Below are 19,524 nucleotides of genomic sequence, written 5' to 3' on the forward strand. Positions count from 1 at the left end.
TTCAAGAAATCTCCCATTGCTCCCATCAAATATATTAAACAGCAAGCATAAAAATTGCAAATAAAAAGGAACATTCCAAGCTAGCTCTCAAAATTCACTGCTTTTAGTTTTTGATAAATATTCTGTGCTGATAAAGGATGTTTAGTTGGTGCATTTACTGTAGGTACAAGACAAAAGAAAGACACTGAACAAAATACACAACACTTCCAGTCTGGAAGATTAATATTTATTTTCATGTTGATGCTTCCATCTTTGACATTCCTTCTGGCTCTAGGATGGCATGATAGCGTAACGGCTATTGTAAAGCTTTACAGAGCTAGTTGCCATGGTACTATTCCCGACGCTGTCTGTAAGGAGTTTGTACATTCTCCCCATAACCATGTGGGTTTACTCCAGGTACTCTGGTTTCCTCCCACATTCCAAAGACCTACGGGTTAGTACGTTGCGGGCATGCTATATTGCATCAAAAGCATGGCAACATTTGCCGGCTTCCCCCAGCACATCCTTGGACTGTGTTGGCTGTTAATGCAAACAATGCATTTCACTGTGTGCTTCAATGTACATTTGACAAATAAAACTTATCCTTAAAGATAAATGCTAGGTGAACAAAATATACTGTAGAACAAAGTATATCTCTTCTCACATGGGGAAAAGTTGGTTATTTACAATCACGCTCATCGACTAAATCCTCCCACCTCACTCACAGCTGATGTAGTGATTGCGGGGAAGCAGGATTAATTTTGGGCCAGCCAGTGTTGTTAGTAACGAGCTCCCACAACCTAGTGAATGCTCCCGATGGCATTTCTTTCAGGATATGTCGGGTCGAGGACCCTGCTTGCATGACTCTATGTAAATAAAATCTCTAAATTTTCTCAGTTCTGTGAAAAGTTATCAGGACCGTAATTCTGTTTCTCTTTCCACAGATACTGTCCAACCTGCCGTGCTCTTTGAAGGTTTTCTGTTTTGTATTAGAGTACGGTATTTTGGTATTCTATCATGTTTCAGTAATTTGCTTTTGGACACATGAAATTTTTCTTTGGCTCTGAAGTACATGGGAACAGTATAACTAAACTGTACCAGAGCATCCACTCTCTCCCTCCATACACGAGGCATGCGTTGGTTAGGGTTGACCAGGGATATTTCATCCTAGCTGTCTGAATATACACAAGCCAGGGCAGTGTGATATGGAGAGCAAGCTGTTGCCCGTGTAGCAGGCTCCCCCTTTCTACACAGCTGATGAACCCAGAGTGGCAGAGATCAGTACAGTTTGGCACCAGCGGTGACACAGGAGCTGCCGGTCAGTATCCAACTCAATGTAGGACTGCCTCATGAACTCCAGTCTCTGAATTTTCTCTCGGAGTTTACTCCCGAAGCCTTCCCCATGAGTGGGTATAATCACAAAGTAGCGGAGGTTTGAGATCAGAGTTTTCCTTCAGCTGAGCTGCCAACCACAGCTGAAGAGCCCCATCTGCCCAAAGCAACTGGATTTAAGATGCCAGTAACTCACATTTGCCCCTTCTCCTGTCAGTAGAAATATTTCTGCCGGGTTTAGTAGCTCAGCTACATGTGAAGGCCAGGAGCTGGACTTGTTTGTCAGAGACTGAGATGCACATCACTGTGAGCGTTTAATAAGTAGTGTGAGCTTATCCCTACTACTACCCCCGGCTATGAAAACCTTACAGAACCTCTTATTATAACCTTTATAACAGAGGGGCCACTGCATAGGATTGGAAAATTCTGCAGAAATTTGTAAATTCAGCTATCTCCATCATGGGCACACTGCCTCCACAGCATCAAAGACATCTTCAAAAGGCACTGCCTCAGAAAGTTGGAATCCATCATTAAGAACCCCCATCAACCAGGACTTCTCATTGCTAACATCAAGAAGGAGGGATAGGAACCTGAAGGCATGTACTTAATGATCCAGGAACAGCTTCTTCCCTTTTATATACACTCCTCATTGTAATGATCTCACTTTAAGGACTTTTTACCTTGTAATTTCATATTATCATCATTTATTGGTATTTTTATATTTACATTTGCACAGTTTGCTGTCTTCTGCACCCTAGTTAATCTTTCATTGATCCTGTTATAGTTACTATTCTACAGATTTGTGAAGTATGCCCACAGGAAAATGAACCTCATTTGGAGACATATGCTTAGTGATATTAAACCTGATTCTGGTTCTTTGTCCCTCGTGATGTTATACACCTCTATAACATCACCCCTCATTCTCCTACGTTCTAAGAAATAAAGTCTTAGCATACCCAGCCTCTCACTATAACTTAGGCCCTGAAGTCCTGGCACCATTCTTGTAAATCTTCCTTGCACAGTTTCCAGGTTAAAGATGCCATTCCTAAAATAGCATGACCAAAACTGAACACAATACTCCAGGTGCAGCCTCACCAAAGTCTTGTACAGCTTCAGCACAATGCAAAAAGCAGCACGGTAGTGTGGTGGTTAGCATAACGCTTTACAGCACCGGCTGTAGTATCAGGGTTCAGTTGCCAACACTGTCTGTAGAGAGATTGTGCATTCATCTGTGGCCCAGTGGGCTTCCTCAGGCTGCTCCAGCTTTGTTCCACATTCCAAAGATGTATGAGTTGGTTGTGGGCATGCTACATTGGCACTGAAAGCATGGCAGTACTTGCCAGCTGCCCTCAGCACATCTTGGACTGTGTCGGTGATTGACACAAATTATTTCATAGGTTCAAAGGTCAAATTTAATGTTAGAGAAATGTATACAATATACATCCTGAAATGCTTTTTCTTTGCAAAACATCCACGAGAACAGAGAAGTGCCCCAAAGAATGAACAACAGTTGAACGTGAGAACCCCAAAGTCCCCCCCCCCAGCTCCCCCCTCCTGCACGTAAGCGGCAGCGAGCAACAATACCCCCTCCCCCCACCAGCAAAATTAAATGTGCATCAGTATAATCACTGAGCCCAAGTGTGTGCTAAGCGCTAGCAAAGACACAGACCTTGCAGTTACCCCCAAAGCTTCGCATTTCATCCAAAATTTGACGACCCACAGGTTCTGCCTCTCTCTGGCAATGGAGAGGGAGGTGTCCCCCATTTAGTCATAGTCATAGTCATACTTTATTGATCCCAGGGGAAATTGGTTTTCGTTACAGTTGCACCATAAATAATAAACAGTAATAGAACCATAAATAGTTAAATAGTAATATGTAAATTATGCCAGTAAATTATGAAATAAGTCCAGGACCAGCCTATTGGCTCAGGGTGTCTGACCCTCCAAGGGAGGAGTTGTAAAGTTTGATGGCCACAGGCAGGAATGACTTCCTATGAGACTCTGTGTTGCATCTCGGTGGAATGAGTCTCTGGCTGAACGTACTCCTGTACCCAACCAGTACATTATGTAGTGGATGGGAGACATTGACCAAGATGGCATGCAACTTAGACAGCATCCTCTTTTCAGACACGACCGTGAGAGAGTCCAGTTCCATCCCCACAACATCACTGGACTTACGAATGAGTTTGTTGATTCTGTTGGTGTCTGCTACCCTCAGCCTGCTGCCCCAGCACACAACAGCAAACATGATAGCACTGGCCACCACAGACTCGTAGAACATTCTCAGCATTGTCCGGCAGATGTTAAAGGACCTCAGGAAGTAGAGAGGGCTCTGACCCTTCTTGTAGACAGCCTCAGTGTTCTTTGACCAGTCCAGTTTATTGTCAATTTGTACCCCCAGGTATCTGTAATACTCCACCATGTCCACACTGACCCCCTGGATGGAAACAGGGGTCACCGGTACCTTAGATCTCCTCAGGTCTACCTCAGGTCTATTTTCACAGCGGGCAGGAGACAGAACAACAATCCGCTGGTTTACTATCTTAAAAGTCTGTTTTGTCGCTTATTTGACTGCATTTCACTGTATGCTTTGATCTTTTGAAGTACATGTGGCAAATAAAGCTAATCTTTAACTCTTTAACAAATATCCCAACTCCTATACTCAGTGTCCTGACTGACGAAGACCACTATTTGTAGGTTTTAAAACAGCAAACAAAAAGCAGGGAGTAGTGAAAGAGAACAGATTGGTGATAGGGTGGAGACAAGGAGAGATCATGCCGCTGTAAGTAAGAAGTTTGTATGTTCTCCCCGTCACTGCGTGGGTTCACTCCAGTTGCCTCCCACGGCTCATTGGTAGGTTGCATGGTAAATTAGACAAGGGGACACTCAGTCAGGGTTGGCTGGGTGGCACAGCTTGAAGGGTCAGAAGGGTCTGCACTGTATATCAATAAAATAACAGGATCAAGTGAAGTGAGGGAGGATGATAAAGGGATTTAATAAACAAAAACATCATCTTTGGCCATGGTATAAACAGGAGGAGATGATTCAATGTCAAAGGCAAAGTAAAATTGATTGTTATAGTATGTATATGTTTTCATATTCTCTCTTGAGCTTGAGTTTCTTGCAGGCATTCACAGGAAAATAAACATACAATAGAACTTATGAAAAACTATACATAAAGACTGACAAACTACCAATGTGCAAAAGAAGACAAATTGTCCAAATAAAAAAAACGAGAACATGAGTTGTAAAGAGTCCTTGAAAGTGAGTCCATTGCAAATTGTGTGGCCAAGGGGTAAAATCTGGGGGAAGTTGATGGGAATGAAATATGAGATTAACGTAGGATTGATGTAAATGTGTGGTTGCTGGGCTGAGCGAATTCTGTGGGCTGAAAGGTCACTTTTATCATATACTATAAGTCTATTGCACTTCAGAGGTGGTTATTGACGTTGAGGAGCCTTGAGAATAAGGATAAGCCACCACAGATGCAAGTGGGAGATTAGATGCTTGGCGGCGGTCAGAACACTGAACTACAACTCCCAACATTCTGCTGCCTTGCTACGCGTAGCGCCGTGATGTCAACCCCGCAAATCTTCCGTAGGGGGCGTGTGACGTCAGGCCGTGTGCGAATTGCTGTTGCTGCTGCTTGGAGACGGGAGGCTGCGGCCTGAACCGGGAGGTAAATTTGGGCTGGGGACCGAGTGCAGTGTGGTCCAGTTGTTAGGAGAGGGATCGGGGGAATGCTGTGACAAGGGTACTAGCGTACGGTGATGTCTTGGAGAACCGGGGTTGGGTTGAGCGGGTAGGGTTAATGGGGTTTAAGTTTGGGTCCTGACGCGGTCACGGAAAGGTGGGAGGGTTAGACGGGGTCACACAGAAGGGGGAAGCAGGATGGGGTCATAGAGAGAGGAGGGAAGCAGGATAAGGTCAGATGCACTCGGAGAAAGGGCTCTGACCTGAGGGGTAAAGCGGTCAGTGAGATGTTCCGGGGGCAAAAGTGGGATAGCAGGGCCTTTCGATGGGAGCGAGGGTTGTGCTGGCTGTGTAGTGTTAACGGGGTCCCAAGGCAGTCACGATACGAGTTAATGTGCGAGGTCAGGCTGCAATAGTTGAGCGTCAGTGTGGGGTAGAGAGTCAGGAACAAACAAGGGAAGCCACGAAGTTCAGTGATGCGGGGTTTACCTGGGTATCTAAGTGTGATGGATCAGAGTTTCAGGGGTCAAGGAGGCTCTGGGCCATATATATGTTTGGGGCGCACCTGGCTGATGCGAGGCCTAGGGTCGGGAACAGGGCTAGGGTCACGGTGGGGCAATGAGGCATCAATACCAAGAACAACTTTAACATGGGAAAGATGTCGCAGAGACAGTGAGTGGTACAACCTGTGTCCACTATAGTCCACTACATCCATACTGCCGTTTCGCCATCTACACTAATCTTAATTTCCTGCATTAGCACCATCCTCCTATACCCATGGCCTCTGCTACCTTGATGAATCCATTCTCAGGTTGGAGCAGTAACATCATGCAATTTCTCCCTGCTCGCCATTCTCTCTTCTTCCATTCCTCTTCTTCCTCCTTTTGAGTTCTAATGGCAGTTGGCAGCCCAACTTAAAGTTGCATTACTACCACAAACTGAACTGATTTTTCTGTTCTGGCTCCTCTCCCCAGTTCTTCTCCTCACCTACCTATCACCTCCCTCTGGTGCCCCTCCTCCTTACCGTTCTCCTATGGTCCATTGTCTTGTCCTATCAGATTCCTCTTCCTTCAACATCTTCCACCTATCACCTTGAAGTTTCTTACTTAATGCACTTCCCCCACCCACTCACCTCCCCCTTCACATCTCACTTATTACCTGGCAGTTTGTACTCCTTCCCTTCCCCACTGTCCGCCACCTTATTCTGGTTTTTGCCCCCTTCCTTTCCAGTCCTGATGAAGAGTCTTGGCCTGAAATATCGATTGTTTATTCCTCTTCATAGATGCTGCCCAACCTATGAGTTCCTCCAGCATTGTGTGTGTTACACACTACTTCTGGTTCAGCCTAAAGTTGTAAATTTGTACCATGACCTCCCAACTCTTGTGTTCTGTGACCTGATTGATGGTTTGCCATTTACCTTAAACACCCTATCTACCTGCATTCCCATTTTCAGGGAACTATTGACTTGGATCTTTCTGTCTCTTGTCAACATTTCTCCGTGCCCAACCATTTACTCTACCTGTTCTTTCTGCCCCCCCAAGTATTTGCATCACCTTGCACTGTTGGGATACAATTTCATCAGCCAATGTTCCGCCCAAATTTCCATCTGATCTCATAGTGCACGACAGCATGGAAGCAGGCCTTTTGCCCGTCTAGTCTGTGCCAAAGTATTATTTTGCCTGATCCCATTGACCTGCACCTGGACCATAGCCCTTCATACCCCTCCCATCGAAGTACGTATCCAAACTTCTCTTAAATCCATCCTTTCTGCTGGCAGCTTGTTCCACATTTGCACTGCCCTCTGTGAAGAAGTTTCCCCTCAGAATCTCTAACTATTTCATCTTTCACCCTCAACCTATAACTATTTCTAGTCTCACCCAACCTCAGTGGAAAAAGCCTGCTTGCATTTACCCTATGTATACCCCTCATATAGATGAGGGTGGGGGGGGGTGGAGAGATTTCGTGAGTCAGTTGTCCTGAATTGGGGAAGTTGGAGCACAGGGTCTCAGAGGAGGAAATGAGTGTTTTTAGATCTGACTTTGTGTGATCTAGGAGATTGGTGTGATGTTAAGGGAATCAAGAGAGATGCAGTTAGAGTGTCGATGGTCCTGTAGTAAAAGATGGGGCCGAATGGCCTATTTCTGTGTGTTTATGTGGGATGTAAAAGCATGGCTATGGGGATCGGGTGATATCTGATAGCCAAGTGTACCCTAAGCCGCTGAGATTTGTTGGCACATCTGGAAATGTCAACCATGAGCTTGGCCCTAGGTTAAAGATGTAGTCTCTTAGCTGTGTAAGAATGGGAAACTTGGTTATACAGGACAAGGCCATCAGTTTACCATCAAAATTGCTTGAGCATGCAAAATTTTTCTGTAGACAGCCATGAAGAAATATTGTTGTGGCAGATAAAGGATCTCTGAAGCATTCCTTTTGCAGCCTGATGGACTTGCTCTGTATTATTTCCTGACTTGATATGTTTGCCTTTACAGTTTTCCTGAGTTTTTCATCTCCATTGTTGTTGTTTCAGTTGCATGTGTGTGAGATCCTGTAAAAATGCAGCCTGCAGTATGATAAATTCTATCTTTACAGACTGGTGTTGAGTATGAAGAGACTATTTTATTATAGTGAAATACCAGGGAGAGCAATTTGTATGACTTATGCTAAGAATATGGAACAATAACTGTATTACCTGAATTCAAAGCATATTTGTCTAAAGTAGGGTTCTGAATAGACTTGATAACAAGCAAAAGCAGACGGTGGTTCTAGTCGAACAGTCTGATATAATGAATGAAAAATGCAGGTGGAATTTTTGTTCTGTTCTTATTTGATCATAACTAAAAAAATAGCTGACTTGTTTGAGAGTAATGATATCTGTTATTGTCATAACTGTTTTATCACTTTACGCATTTGTCTGAAAGGAGAGAGGATAGAGTTAAAGTTTTATTCGTATGAGACCAGATTTTCTCATGTGCTGATTTCCTGTGAGATGAAATGGAATTACCTGGTCTGTTATTGACTGGTTATACACAAGTTATTAAGGCCATTGGAGTTAAATGATCCTTCCTTATAATTAGAGGACTTGTGGATTGTAAAGGGAATCTGGTTTAACGTGGCATGAATTTGCAGTGCAGTGCAGCCACTTTATTATAGGATGCATCTCAATCAGTGAATCATGATGTTTTCATCACAGATAAACATATATAGCCTATTTTGCCCATGCTGTTTCTGTTGCTTTCTTACCTTGGGATACATTCAGACCAGCCATTATTTCCCATTTTAGAATGCAGTAACACGGCAACAATAATTGGTTTCTAGTCAGTCTATCTGGACCACTGGTGCAGTTAACTTTGAAATTACACTTCCATTTGTTGCTAAGCAGGAATCATTTTGCGTGTATGTTAAACTGAAGGTGCTTCTGCACTACAAATTTATCTTGGTGTATGTGAATAAAAACACTTTTCCCATCACTGGCTATACATATTCTGAATTTTAATGCTTGTTATTGGGGTAAGAAAATATGAGATTATTATTCCATAAGCTCCTGTGTTCTGGAAAGTGTTTGAGGAGCTGGTTCGTGTTCTATTCACTGAATTCAGGTACTGAAGGCAACAAAGCTTGTATCAATATTCACACTCCGATAGTTAACACATTGTTGGATATGTGGCAACACAACTAGACAAGGCTTGAATACTATCCCATCCTTGCCAAATGTCTCAGTGAATTTCCTGTACAGAAATAGGGAACTTGACTTTAGGGTCAAAATGCATCCATTGAACAGGAGCATTTGGTCAATCTTCATGTTAATTAAAATTTGAACCACCTCTATAAGGAAAATAACAGCTGGAGTTGGAATCCAGCTGAGCTGTATTTAGAGAACACGCCAAAGGATATGTAGCATAGTCATAGAGGATAGAAACCTGTCCTTTAGTCCAAGCCATCTCAGTTGTATTTGCAGAGATTCAAATTTTCGTGTGATTTGACCATACTGAAGAGTGTAGGTCATTTGGAAATAAGTGCAGTATATCTAATGATCTACTCTTTCTAAAGGATGTGAATGTCGGAATCAGATTTATTGTCACGGACTTGTATGATGTGAAATTTGATATTTTGAGGCAGCAGTGCAATGCAAAGGCATTACTCGTGTTCATGGACCGTTCAGAAATCTGCTGGTGGTCCTGTATCATAACTGAGTCTCCAAGCGGCTGTATGCCCTCTCTGATGATGGTAATGAGAAGAGGCAGCACGGTAGCATATCAGTTAGCACATTTCTTCACAGTACCACCAATTACCAATTGGGGTTTAGTGAGTTGTGGGTGTGCTACGTTGATGACAGAAGTGTGGCAATAGTTGCAGGCTGCTTGGTACAATCCTCACTGATTTGACTTGAAGCAAAATGATGCATTTCACCCTGTTTCAATGTATCTGCAACAAATAAAGCTAATCTTTTCAGAGGGCATTTGCTGGATATTGACTGTACATACTGTTGAATGCTGCCTTCTTGAGGTGCTACCTATTGAAGTCCTCGGTGGTGGGTATGATGTGCCTGTGATGGAGATGGCTGAATCTACAACCCTCTGCAGCCTTTTGCAATCCTGTGCATTGGAGCCTTCATACCAGGCAGTGATGCAGCCAGTCAAAATGCACTTCACCATACGTCTGTAGAAATTTGGAAGATTCTTTGGTGACTTACTGAATCTTCTCAAACTCAGATATAGTAACTCATTCATTGTAGGGTTTAAATATTGTGGTTTCCTGTGTGAATCATTTTATAGGGTGAGAATGATTTTCTTTGAATTGGTGTAGCTAAATAATATTTCAATTCCGTGCGTTAATAGTAGCGGACATCCTTTGCAAAGGATTTCCTTGAGTGGGAGGACATTTGATTCCAAATTGATAAAGTGATAAAGTTATAGTATGAGTGGCAGCTGGAAAACACTGAACTAAAATCTCCTGGTATGGATTTCAGGCAGAAGGACACATCCTTAAATAATTGGCTTTCTTTTGAGGTTTTTTTTTGGTGAAAGATGTGCTTGGAGGTTGTCCCTTTCCTGCAAAGTGTAGATGATTGTATTTGTAAGGCTCCAATGCAAGTATCTAATAATGAGTCTTGATACATAATCTTGCACCGTCACCAGGGGTTCACAACCTTTTTTATACCATGGGCCAATACAATTAACCGAGGGGTCCATGGAACCCAGGTTGGGAACTTCTGCTCTAAACCAATACCTAGCTGAAGCTCAAATTAACACAGAGAAAATCCTCATTATCTGAAAATGTTATTCTGCTGTCGTCTTCGTATCTGCCACATCATTAGAATCCTTTCATTGATCTATTTCACTTCAGAATCAGAATCAGGTTTAATATCATTGGCCTATGTCATGAAATTTGTTAACTTTGTGGCAGCAGTACAATGCAATACATGATAATATAGAAAACAAACTGTTAATTATGGTGTGTGTTTATATATATATTCAATAGTTAAATAAGTAGTGCAAAAACAGAAATATGAAAAACAAGTAGTGAGGTAACGTTCATGGGTTTAGTGTCCATTCAGAAATTCCATGGCAGGGAAGAAGAAGCTGTTCCTGAATCATTGAGTGTCTGTCTTCAGGCTTCTCTACCTCCTTCCTGATGGTAACAATGAGAAGGGGGCATGTCTTGGATAGTGAGGGCCCTTAATGACGGACGCTGCCTTTTTGAGGCATCGCTCCTTGAAGATATCCTGGATACTAGAGAGGCTGGTGCCCATGATGGAGCAGACTAATTTTACAAATGTCTGCAGCTTGCTTCAATCCTGTGCAGTAGCCACCCACCCCCATACCAGTCAGTGATGCAGCTGGTTTCCACACCATGACAATGGCAAAGTCTGCAAATATTATGCTACTTTAGGCTCAGATAATTTGATGATGGCCTTGAGTGTCTTATTTGCAAATTCTGAGGACCTCGTTGAGAGAGTCTTGATAGGTTGAGTTGCTTTCTTTTGTTGAGTTTTAGGGCGATTGCTTTTATCTAATGCTTCCAGCTTTAGTTAAGAAGTATGTGCGAGTGAAAATTAAAAGTCATACTAATTTAATTGCATAGTCCAGACTGTATCCAGTAGCTAAAAGCTCATCTCTAAAACCAAATTTCACTTTCAGAGCATGTATTCAGTCCTGAGTCAGATGGTGAGTGCACAGTTCACTGTAGCACTAAGTGTCAGAAGTAAGGAAACACCCAGTTCTTTTTTCCTGTCCCCACAGCTTTGGGGTGGAGAGGCTTGTGGGCTCCTGAGATCCCGAGAACAATGTTGTTTGGAGCAAAGCTCTGGTAGGTTCATCCGCGGCGGTAAGGTCAAGGGGGAAGTTTCAGACAAGGAGCAAACCAACCAAGACCTCAATGGTGAAGCTGGCAGAAGATGATGGCACGTCACAGCGGCAGTGAAGGCAGAGGAAGGCTGCAGCAGTGAAAAGTTCCCACTTTTCTTGCACCATGCCATTAGACCCTGACCCTGATTTGTCCAGGACCATGTGCATTAGCCTTACCACATTAAGCATTATTATGCCCAGGCAATAACTCCTTAGGAGAACATCATACTCCACTTGGGTGATCGCATTAGTATTACTGTTTGATATGAAACTATGGTACTCAGGGTTTGGTTTCATTGCCTTAACAAATGGATGAAAGGCAGGACAAATTATAGATTCTGATACCAGTAATGTTGGAAATAGTACTTGTGGGAATGGCATTAGCCATGGTGGTTCCAGCTTCACAACTTTGTAGCATTCACTACTCATGCATAAAGAATGGTTCATGAAAAAGCTGGAATGGATCAGACTTGTGGAAAGAAGGAGCAATCAATTAATGTTTGCTTATGTTTGATTCTCCATCACAGTATGCATTTCCCTTCAGCCTTTGGCATTTTATAGGAATTCATTTACTGTGTGTTTCCTACACATGCACTTAACATAGACACCCCAGTGGCCGTTTTCAATAAACTGATGATAGAACTGTTATCCATATTCACTTAAAACATGAAATCAGAATGATTTAGTTCTAGCTTGTTTACTCCTCTCTTCCTGGAAAATAGGGCCTTTTTAGAATCAAACTTCTGAACAATGTTTTTCAACTTAAGTTGGTTATTTGAAAGTTCCCATAGTCTCTGAGTTCTCTCTCTTAACCTCTGCGATTCCCTCCTCTGTCGGTCCAGTTTCCTACTGTGAGGATTTCACTCCTAAATGACGGCTTTTGCAATGGTCCCAAAGCTACCTGATATCAAGATTGGAGATTGTTCCCTTGGTTTTTGCCTGAGGACTTCCAGCGTTTTCTGTTTCTAGTTAACATTTTAAATGGTTCTTTCTCCTCAGGCGCTCTTCTTTCCTCTTTTTAACAGAACCTCAAAGTTATTGATCCCTTGGGTTACAGAACATAGAGTAGTACAGCACAGGAACAGAGCCTTCAGCCCATGATGCCTGTGCTGAAACTGCTTTTGTTGATGAGGGATGAAAACATGCCTGCTTTTCCAGAGCCGCCCCTTCTGTAAGACACACACTCACTGTGTCAGGAACAGCTTTTTCCTCTCTGCCATCATAATTCTTAATGAATCCTCACTATTGCTTTTCCTCTTATTGTACTACTAATTTAATTTATATAGTAATTTATGTTTTTAAATTATTGTGTATTACTGTGTACTGATGCTGCAAAACAACAAATTTCACGACACATGCCAGTGATGTTAAACCTGATTCTGATTCTAACGGCAAATGAAATAACCACGCCTGGGGAAAGCTAAACACGAACATGGGTTTCAGCAGCAGATAAACTGAGAAGGGATGGAATCGTGTGGTGTTACAGAGATAAAAGTAGGTAATCCATATGATTATAGGATATGGAGTCAGAAGCTTACCTCGAGGTCAAGTAATGCTGAGACTGCAAGTCTTCTGGTTCAACCTATGATAATCGCAGAGGAGAAGGGAATTGTTGATGAAGGACCAGAGTTCATGGTAAACAGCATGGAGATCAAGCCATTCAGTCCAACTCATTCATGCCAAACAATGGGTACCTTCAGTATTAACCCTTTTACCCAGCATTTCACCTATTACCCTATGTTTAAGTGCTTATCTGGTCACTTTTTAAATGCTTTCAGTGACCCAGCTTCAACCGCTGTCTCAGGCAATGTGTTCCCAGGGTATCTGATACTTTCTTGGTGAAAAGAAGATTCCTCTCTAATTCTCTACCTCCTTTTCCTGAACCCACGTCCTCTCATTTTATCTACCATTGCAAGAAAAAGTTTGTGAATCCTTTGCAATTACCTGGTTTTCTGCATTAATTGCTCATAAAATGTGGTCTGATCTTCATCTAAGTCACAATAATAGATGAGTACAATCTGCCGAAACTAATAATACACAAACAATTGTACTTTTCATATCTTTATTGAACACATTGTTTAATCATTCACAGTCCAGGCTGGAAAAAGTATGTGAACCCTTGTATTTACTAAGTAGTAGAACCTCCTTTAGCAGCAATAACCTTCACCAAAAATTTCCTGTAGCTGCTGATCAGACTTGCACAAAGGCGAGGAGGAATTTTAGACCATTCCTCCACACAGAACTGTTTCAGTCCATCAATATTTCTGGGATACCTTGCATGAACAGCACTCTTCAGGTCATGCCACAGCGTCTTAATTGGATTAAGGTCTGGACGCTGACTTGGCCATTCCAAAACACAAATTTTCTTCTTTTTAAACCATACTGTTGTTGATTTACTCTTGTGTTTCAGATCATTGTCTTGTTGCATTATTCAACTTCTATTAAGCTTCAGGAGACGGACCGCTATCCTGATATTTTCCTGTAAAATGTCTTGAGACAATTTTGAATTCATTTTGAATTCCTCAAAGTTTGCAAGGTGTTCAGACCCTGAGGCGGCAAAGCAGCCCCAAACCATGACGCTCCTTCCACCACGCCTCACAGTTGGGATGAGGTTTTTGTATTGGTGTGTAGTGCCCTTTTTCCTCCAAACATAGTGGTATGCATTTCTGCCAAAAAGTTCAATTTTTGTCTCATCTGTCCATAGAACATTGACCCAGAAGCATTGTGGAACATCCAGGTGTTCTTTTAAAAAATTGAGACGTGCAGCAATGTTTTTTTTGGAGAGCAGTGCTGTCCTTCCATGAACACCATTCTTTTTCAGTGTTTTTCTTATAGTGAACACAGGAACAGAGACTTTGGCAAGTTCCAGAGATTTCTGGAGGTATTTTGCTGTTAGCTTTGAATTCTTTTTCACCACCTTCAGCATTGCACGTTGTGTCCTTGGTGTGATCTTTGCAGGACCCACTCCTAAGGAGGGTAATACCAGTACTGAATTTCCTCCATTTGTAGACAGTTTCTCTTACTGTGGACTGATGAATAGTCAGGTCTTTAGAAATGCTTTCATAGCCTTTGCCAGCTTCATGCATCTCTACAATTCTTCTTCTGAGGTCCTCTGAAAGTTTTGACTGAGACATGATGCACATAAACAGATATTTTTTGAGAAGAGCAGGCTCTGTCAGTAACCTGACTTTGTGTGTCATTTTTATAGGGCAGGGCACCTCTACAACCCACACCTCTAATCTCATGTCATTGATTGGAATACCTGGCTCCAAACCGGTCACTTTTTTGAACCTCAAATGTGATTGTTTTGAATGGTGTACAAGAAAAAGTACAATTGTTTGTATGTTACGCACATAAAGTGCTGGGGAATTCAGCAGGCCGGGCAGCATCTGTGGAAGAGTATAGTCGATGTTTCAGGCCGAGACCCTTCAGTAGGACCAGTGTTTTGTATCTCTCAATCATGTTCTCTTTTAACCTCCTCCACTCCAAACCCTGCTTTTGTGGCCTCTCCTCATAACTGCTCCTTCCCAGGCAACATCCTGGTGAACCTTCTCTGCACCCTCTCCAGTGCTCTCCCATCCTTCCTACACCTTGGTGTCCAGAACTGTATTCAGTACTCCAGCTGACGTCTGTTTAAGCTTTTATAAAATCACCTGAACCTCCCTCCATACCACCACCACCACCTCTGTATTCATTGTTCCCCATTGATTAGTCTTCATTTGTAAGAAATTATTATTCACCTCTCTGTATTGAACAAGCAGAGGAGTTAAGAAATAATTGTCATGCAGTTAAAAGTTGAAATTGACAGCATGACGACAATGAGGAGCGCTTACAGACTCGAGCTAAGATGGGGAGAAAGACAGATCTCAGTGTCTCTGGAGATGAGGATTTGGGGCCATGAAGAGATTTGCAGAGGGTACTGTGGATACGACTAAGGCTACGTCCACACTACGCCGGATAATTTTGAAAACACTGGTTTCGAGTAAAAACGACAGGCGTCCACACTGGGCGTTTTTCAAAGTATCTCTGTCCACACTAAAACAGATATTTGGGTGAATCTCCTCCTACTGGGCATGCACAGACACATCTACAGAAAACAAGAGAAGAGGAAACAGTATAATAATTACGTTTCTGCAGCGGCGTTGTGCTACTTCTATTGGTCAAGAACTAGACTACCTACAACAACAGCGAAAGAAAGTCTTCAAAAATGTTTTCGAGGAATTCAAAGAAAACCTCCGCTGGAGAAAGCAGACCGGACTTCTTCGTTTAGACAGACAATGAAGTCGAGCTGCTTCTGAGAGTTAGAAACGACTACAAAGTCAGCAAAGCAGTGGAGATGTTTAATTCCGAACAAGCTATTAACATAGACAATAAAGTAAACAACACACGCATGAAGCCGTCCTCTACCCAAGATCAACATTATCAACAATTACAAAATGTTAAATGGTCAACTTGACAGAGACTACCAATCCCACATCAAACCCAAACCTATTAGGAGCAGAAGAGGGCACTCAACTCAATTTGAAATACTAACTACCAAGTCAAATATGTACAGCAATTCATTTTTCCCCCGCACAATTAAAGCGTGGAATAATCTTAATCCTACACAGTCACACAACCAAACCCAATTAAATTTAAGGCAGCTTTTCTTCTTCAAAAATCTCCTTCTTAAGCCCACCCTCCGCCACCTCCAGTTTAAATTCCATGCAGAATATTTTGGAGGATCAAGAACCAAGAGAGTGGAATTTTCTGCCGCCAGACCTGCGCAGTATTTCTGACATTAATATTTTTAAAGATAGATTCAATCAAATCAATTTAGGGGATCTAGTCAAAAAAGCTCACTTTACAATTTAACTCTCACGCTGCTCACACCAGCTGCGCTTTATAACAGCGGTGGTCAGTCAGCGACAGTGCCGGCTTGGAGACCCCCGGGTACAGGAGATCGAGGGTACGACCACCACAGGCTGGGAGACCGGAAGGTATGGGCAGAAGAGCAGAAGGTGCAAACAGAGAAACCGAGGGGACCAGCTTGAAAGCCACCTCCAGTTTAAGTTCCATGTGGAATATTTTGGAGGATCAAGAACCAAGAACAGCCATGCAGCAGTGCTTGCGCAGTCCCAAGCAGAAGCAGAAAAAGCATTGTTGTTGTGGTGTTGTCATGACAACATTTCTAAATCTCTCCGTTTACCCTGTCCACAATACAACGCGAAACAATCGTTTTCAAATTTACACCCTCTGGAGAGTGTTTTCGAAAATCTCCGTTTTCGGGAGATGAAAACGCCATTTCAGTGTGGACGGAAGGTCAAAACGAAGAGAAAAAGCTTTGTTTTCAAAATTATCTGACCTAGTGTGGACGTAGCCTTAATGAGTAGTAACAGATGATAACTGTCCTGTGCACCTGATTGTTGGCAGAGACTGTGTGGTTAGCTGCACCAAGGCTCAATTCATAGTTCTCTGCATTTATAAAGCACTATAACAAGTACTAACAATATGGTTAAAATTAGTGGCAGAAATTATTCACAGCTCATTAGGTGTAGGGTGGAGCTGCAGCATTTGAAAACATTTAATATTCTAATAAAATGGAAAAGCTTGGGGGTTGGAATGGTATTAGTTTGATGTGCATAGAGGCAGAAAATACTGAAAATGGTTATAAATTCTGAATTACTTGGCAGAGCAAAGCAATAATGGTAAGCTAACATTTGCTCATGAGAAGAGGTTGTGCTTGATAAACATTTTGCAATCATTTGAAGAAGTGGCAAAGTTACCAATGATGGCAAAATGTGTGTGTTCTCTACAAGATGGTAGTGACTCTACAGCAGAGGGGGCCAACCCTTTACATTCCATGTGTCAATTTTTTCACGCACGAGTTCTATATTAACATATTTTTACAAGAATTGAACAGAGATACAAGAGTTGTATGGCACATCTGAACTCGTGAGTGAAAAAATTGACGCATGGAATGTAAAAGGTTGGCCACCCCTGCTCTACAGGCTATCCTTGAGTTGGTTCATGGTTTAACAAAAAATGATTAAGAAATTAAAGGTTTTACATTCAAAAAGTTAATGTAGAACATAAATCATATGGGCTGGCACTGTAAGTGTCACGAAGAGCATAACGCTATTACAGTGCCAATGACCCAAGTTCAATTCCCATCACTGTCTGTAAGGACTTTGTGCATTCTCGCTGTGACTGCGTGAATTTCCTCCAGATGCTTCAGTTTTCTGCCATGTTTCAAAGATTTACAGGGTAGTGGGTTAATGGGTCACATGGCTGTAATTGGGCAGCATGGGTTTGTTGGGCTGGTAAGGCCTGTTACTGTGATGTATCTTTGAAATAAGCAAAGATAACGTAGAGCTCAGTGCACACCACACTGTTTTAAAAAAAACAACAACTTGGCTTTAGCATCCCCCTCTACATTTTTCTCCAATCACTTTAAGATTATGCTCCCTTGAATTAGCCATTTCTGCCCTGGCTGTCCACTCTATCTATGCCTCTTATCATCTTGTACAACTCTTATCAAATTACCTCTCATCCTCTTTCACTCCAGAGAGAAAAGCCCTAGATTACCCAACCTTTCCTGTTGGGACCTGCTGTCTAAGAATGTAAGTTGTTGGCATAGGCTGTATGGTTCACTGTGAATACTTTGCCTTTCAATACAATAGTCGCTGATCTCAGTGCCATTTTCCTATATTTGTCCGTTAATGACAGTCTTTTTTGCATACAAGCAGAAGCTGAAACCTGAGGATTCAGTGTAGAAAACCATACAGTGTTGGTCTGAGGAAACAGCTGAGCTCTGAATCAGTAGACTGGTCCATGTTCAAATATTCAGTACTCAGCTGAAATGAGTATGTCACCACAGTCACCTACTTCATTAGCAAGTGTGTTGTCCAAAGAGGACAGTGACATTCTGGGTGTTTCCAAACTTAAACCATGGCTCAACTGGTAGATACTGAAGTCCAAACCATACTGTTCAAATCAGGTGCCCCTGTTTTTTTCCAAAAGAAATCAAGATATGATCTCTGTAAGGTTATCAGGGATGACAAGAGGTAGTGTCAGTCCAAAAATAGAGTCCCAGCCCAGCCATTATTTGTGGCAGGGCTTACATGTTATAATGGGCTACTAAACAATAATGAGCAGCAGCATCAATAACAGTGCATCCCTTTGCGATGAGCATAACACATTTAGAATGAAAATGGAATTGGAAAGTCACCACTTACTCCAACAATCTCCAATGCATCTGAACTCACAATCATCAATGCAGAAGCAAAATCAGACTTCGGAGAGTGAACATACCAATGGAAGGCATCTGACTGAGATGATGATCCTGCCCATGTCCTTGCATCCTATGCAGCTGCTGGCAGGAGTACCTGCAGTCATTTTTGACCTCTTGCTTCAGTCTGAAGTTCCAATCTACTTTAAGAAGACCAGTATCTTTCTGGTACCTATGACAATTGAGGTAATGTAATGTATTACAGCTCAATGGCTCTGACATCCCCAATAATGAAGTACCTTGGTCATTGCATGCATCAAATGCAGCCTCCCAGACACCTTGATCCATGTAATTTGCCCACTGCTGAAACAGGTCTACAGCAGATGCCATCTCCCTGTCCCTACACTCATCTCTGGAGCATTTGAACCTATGTTAGAGTATTGTTTATTGACTATAGCTCTGCCTTCAATACAATAATTCTAAGTGAGCTCATCTCTAAACTTGTACACCCGGAACTCAACACCTTACTTTGCAAACAACAGGAATTCTGCAGATGCTGGAAATTCAAGCAACACACATCAAAGTTGCTGGTGAACGCAGCAGGCCAGGCAGCATCTCTAGGAAGAGGTGCAGTCGACGTTTCAGGCCGAGACCCTTCGTCAGGACTAACCTTATTTTGCAGTTGGATCCTTGGCTTCCTGACCAGCAGACCACAATCAGTAAGCATAGGCAGAAGTATTTCTGCTGTGATTATTCTCAACCCGACTGCTCCACAAGACTCCTCACTCTACGCCCTATATACTCAGGACTGTGTAGCCTGATTCCATCTACAAGTTTGCAGATGATGTCACTGTAGTAGGCCATGTCTCAAATAGTGGTGACTCTGAGTGCAGGAAGGAGATAGAGACACGGGAAGAACAGGAAGGAGATAATCATGGCATCCATGACAACAACTTTTCTGCATTT

At 42.4% G+C, this 19,524-nt stretch overlaps 1 protein-coding gene across 9 annotated transcripts in view; it reads left to right on the top strand.

The window, feature by feature from the left end:
- Positions 1-4,920: 4,920 nt before the first annotated feature.
- Positions 4,921-19,524, top strand: part of r3hcc1l (R3H domain and coiled-coil containing 1-like) — a 324,625-nt gene continuing 310,021 nt past the window's right edge. For all 9 annotated transcript variants that reach the window (XR_011882667.1, XR_011882670.1, XR_011882669.1 and 6 more), the window contains exon 1: positions 4,921-4,990. The gene's annotated coding sequence lies outside the window, so the exon portion shown is untranslated. The remainder of the gene's footprint in view (positions 4,991-19,524) is intronic.

The sequence above is a fragment of the Mobula birostris genome, chromosome 21 (genome assembly GCF_030028105.1).
Source record: "Mobula birostris isolate sMobBir1 chromosome 21, sMobBir1.hap1, whole genome shotgun sequence".
Taxonomy (NCBI): Eukaryota; Metazoa; Chordata; class Chondrichthyes; order Myliobatiformes; family Myliobatidae; genus Mobula; species Mobula birostris.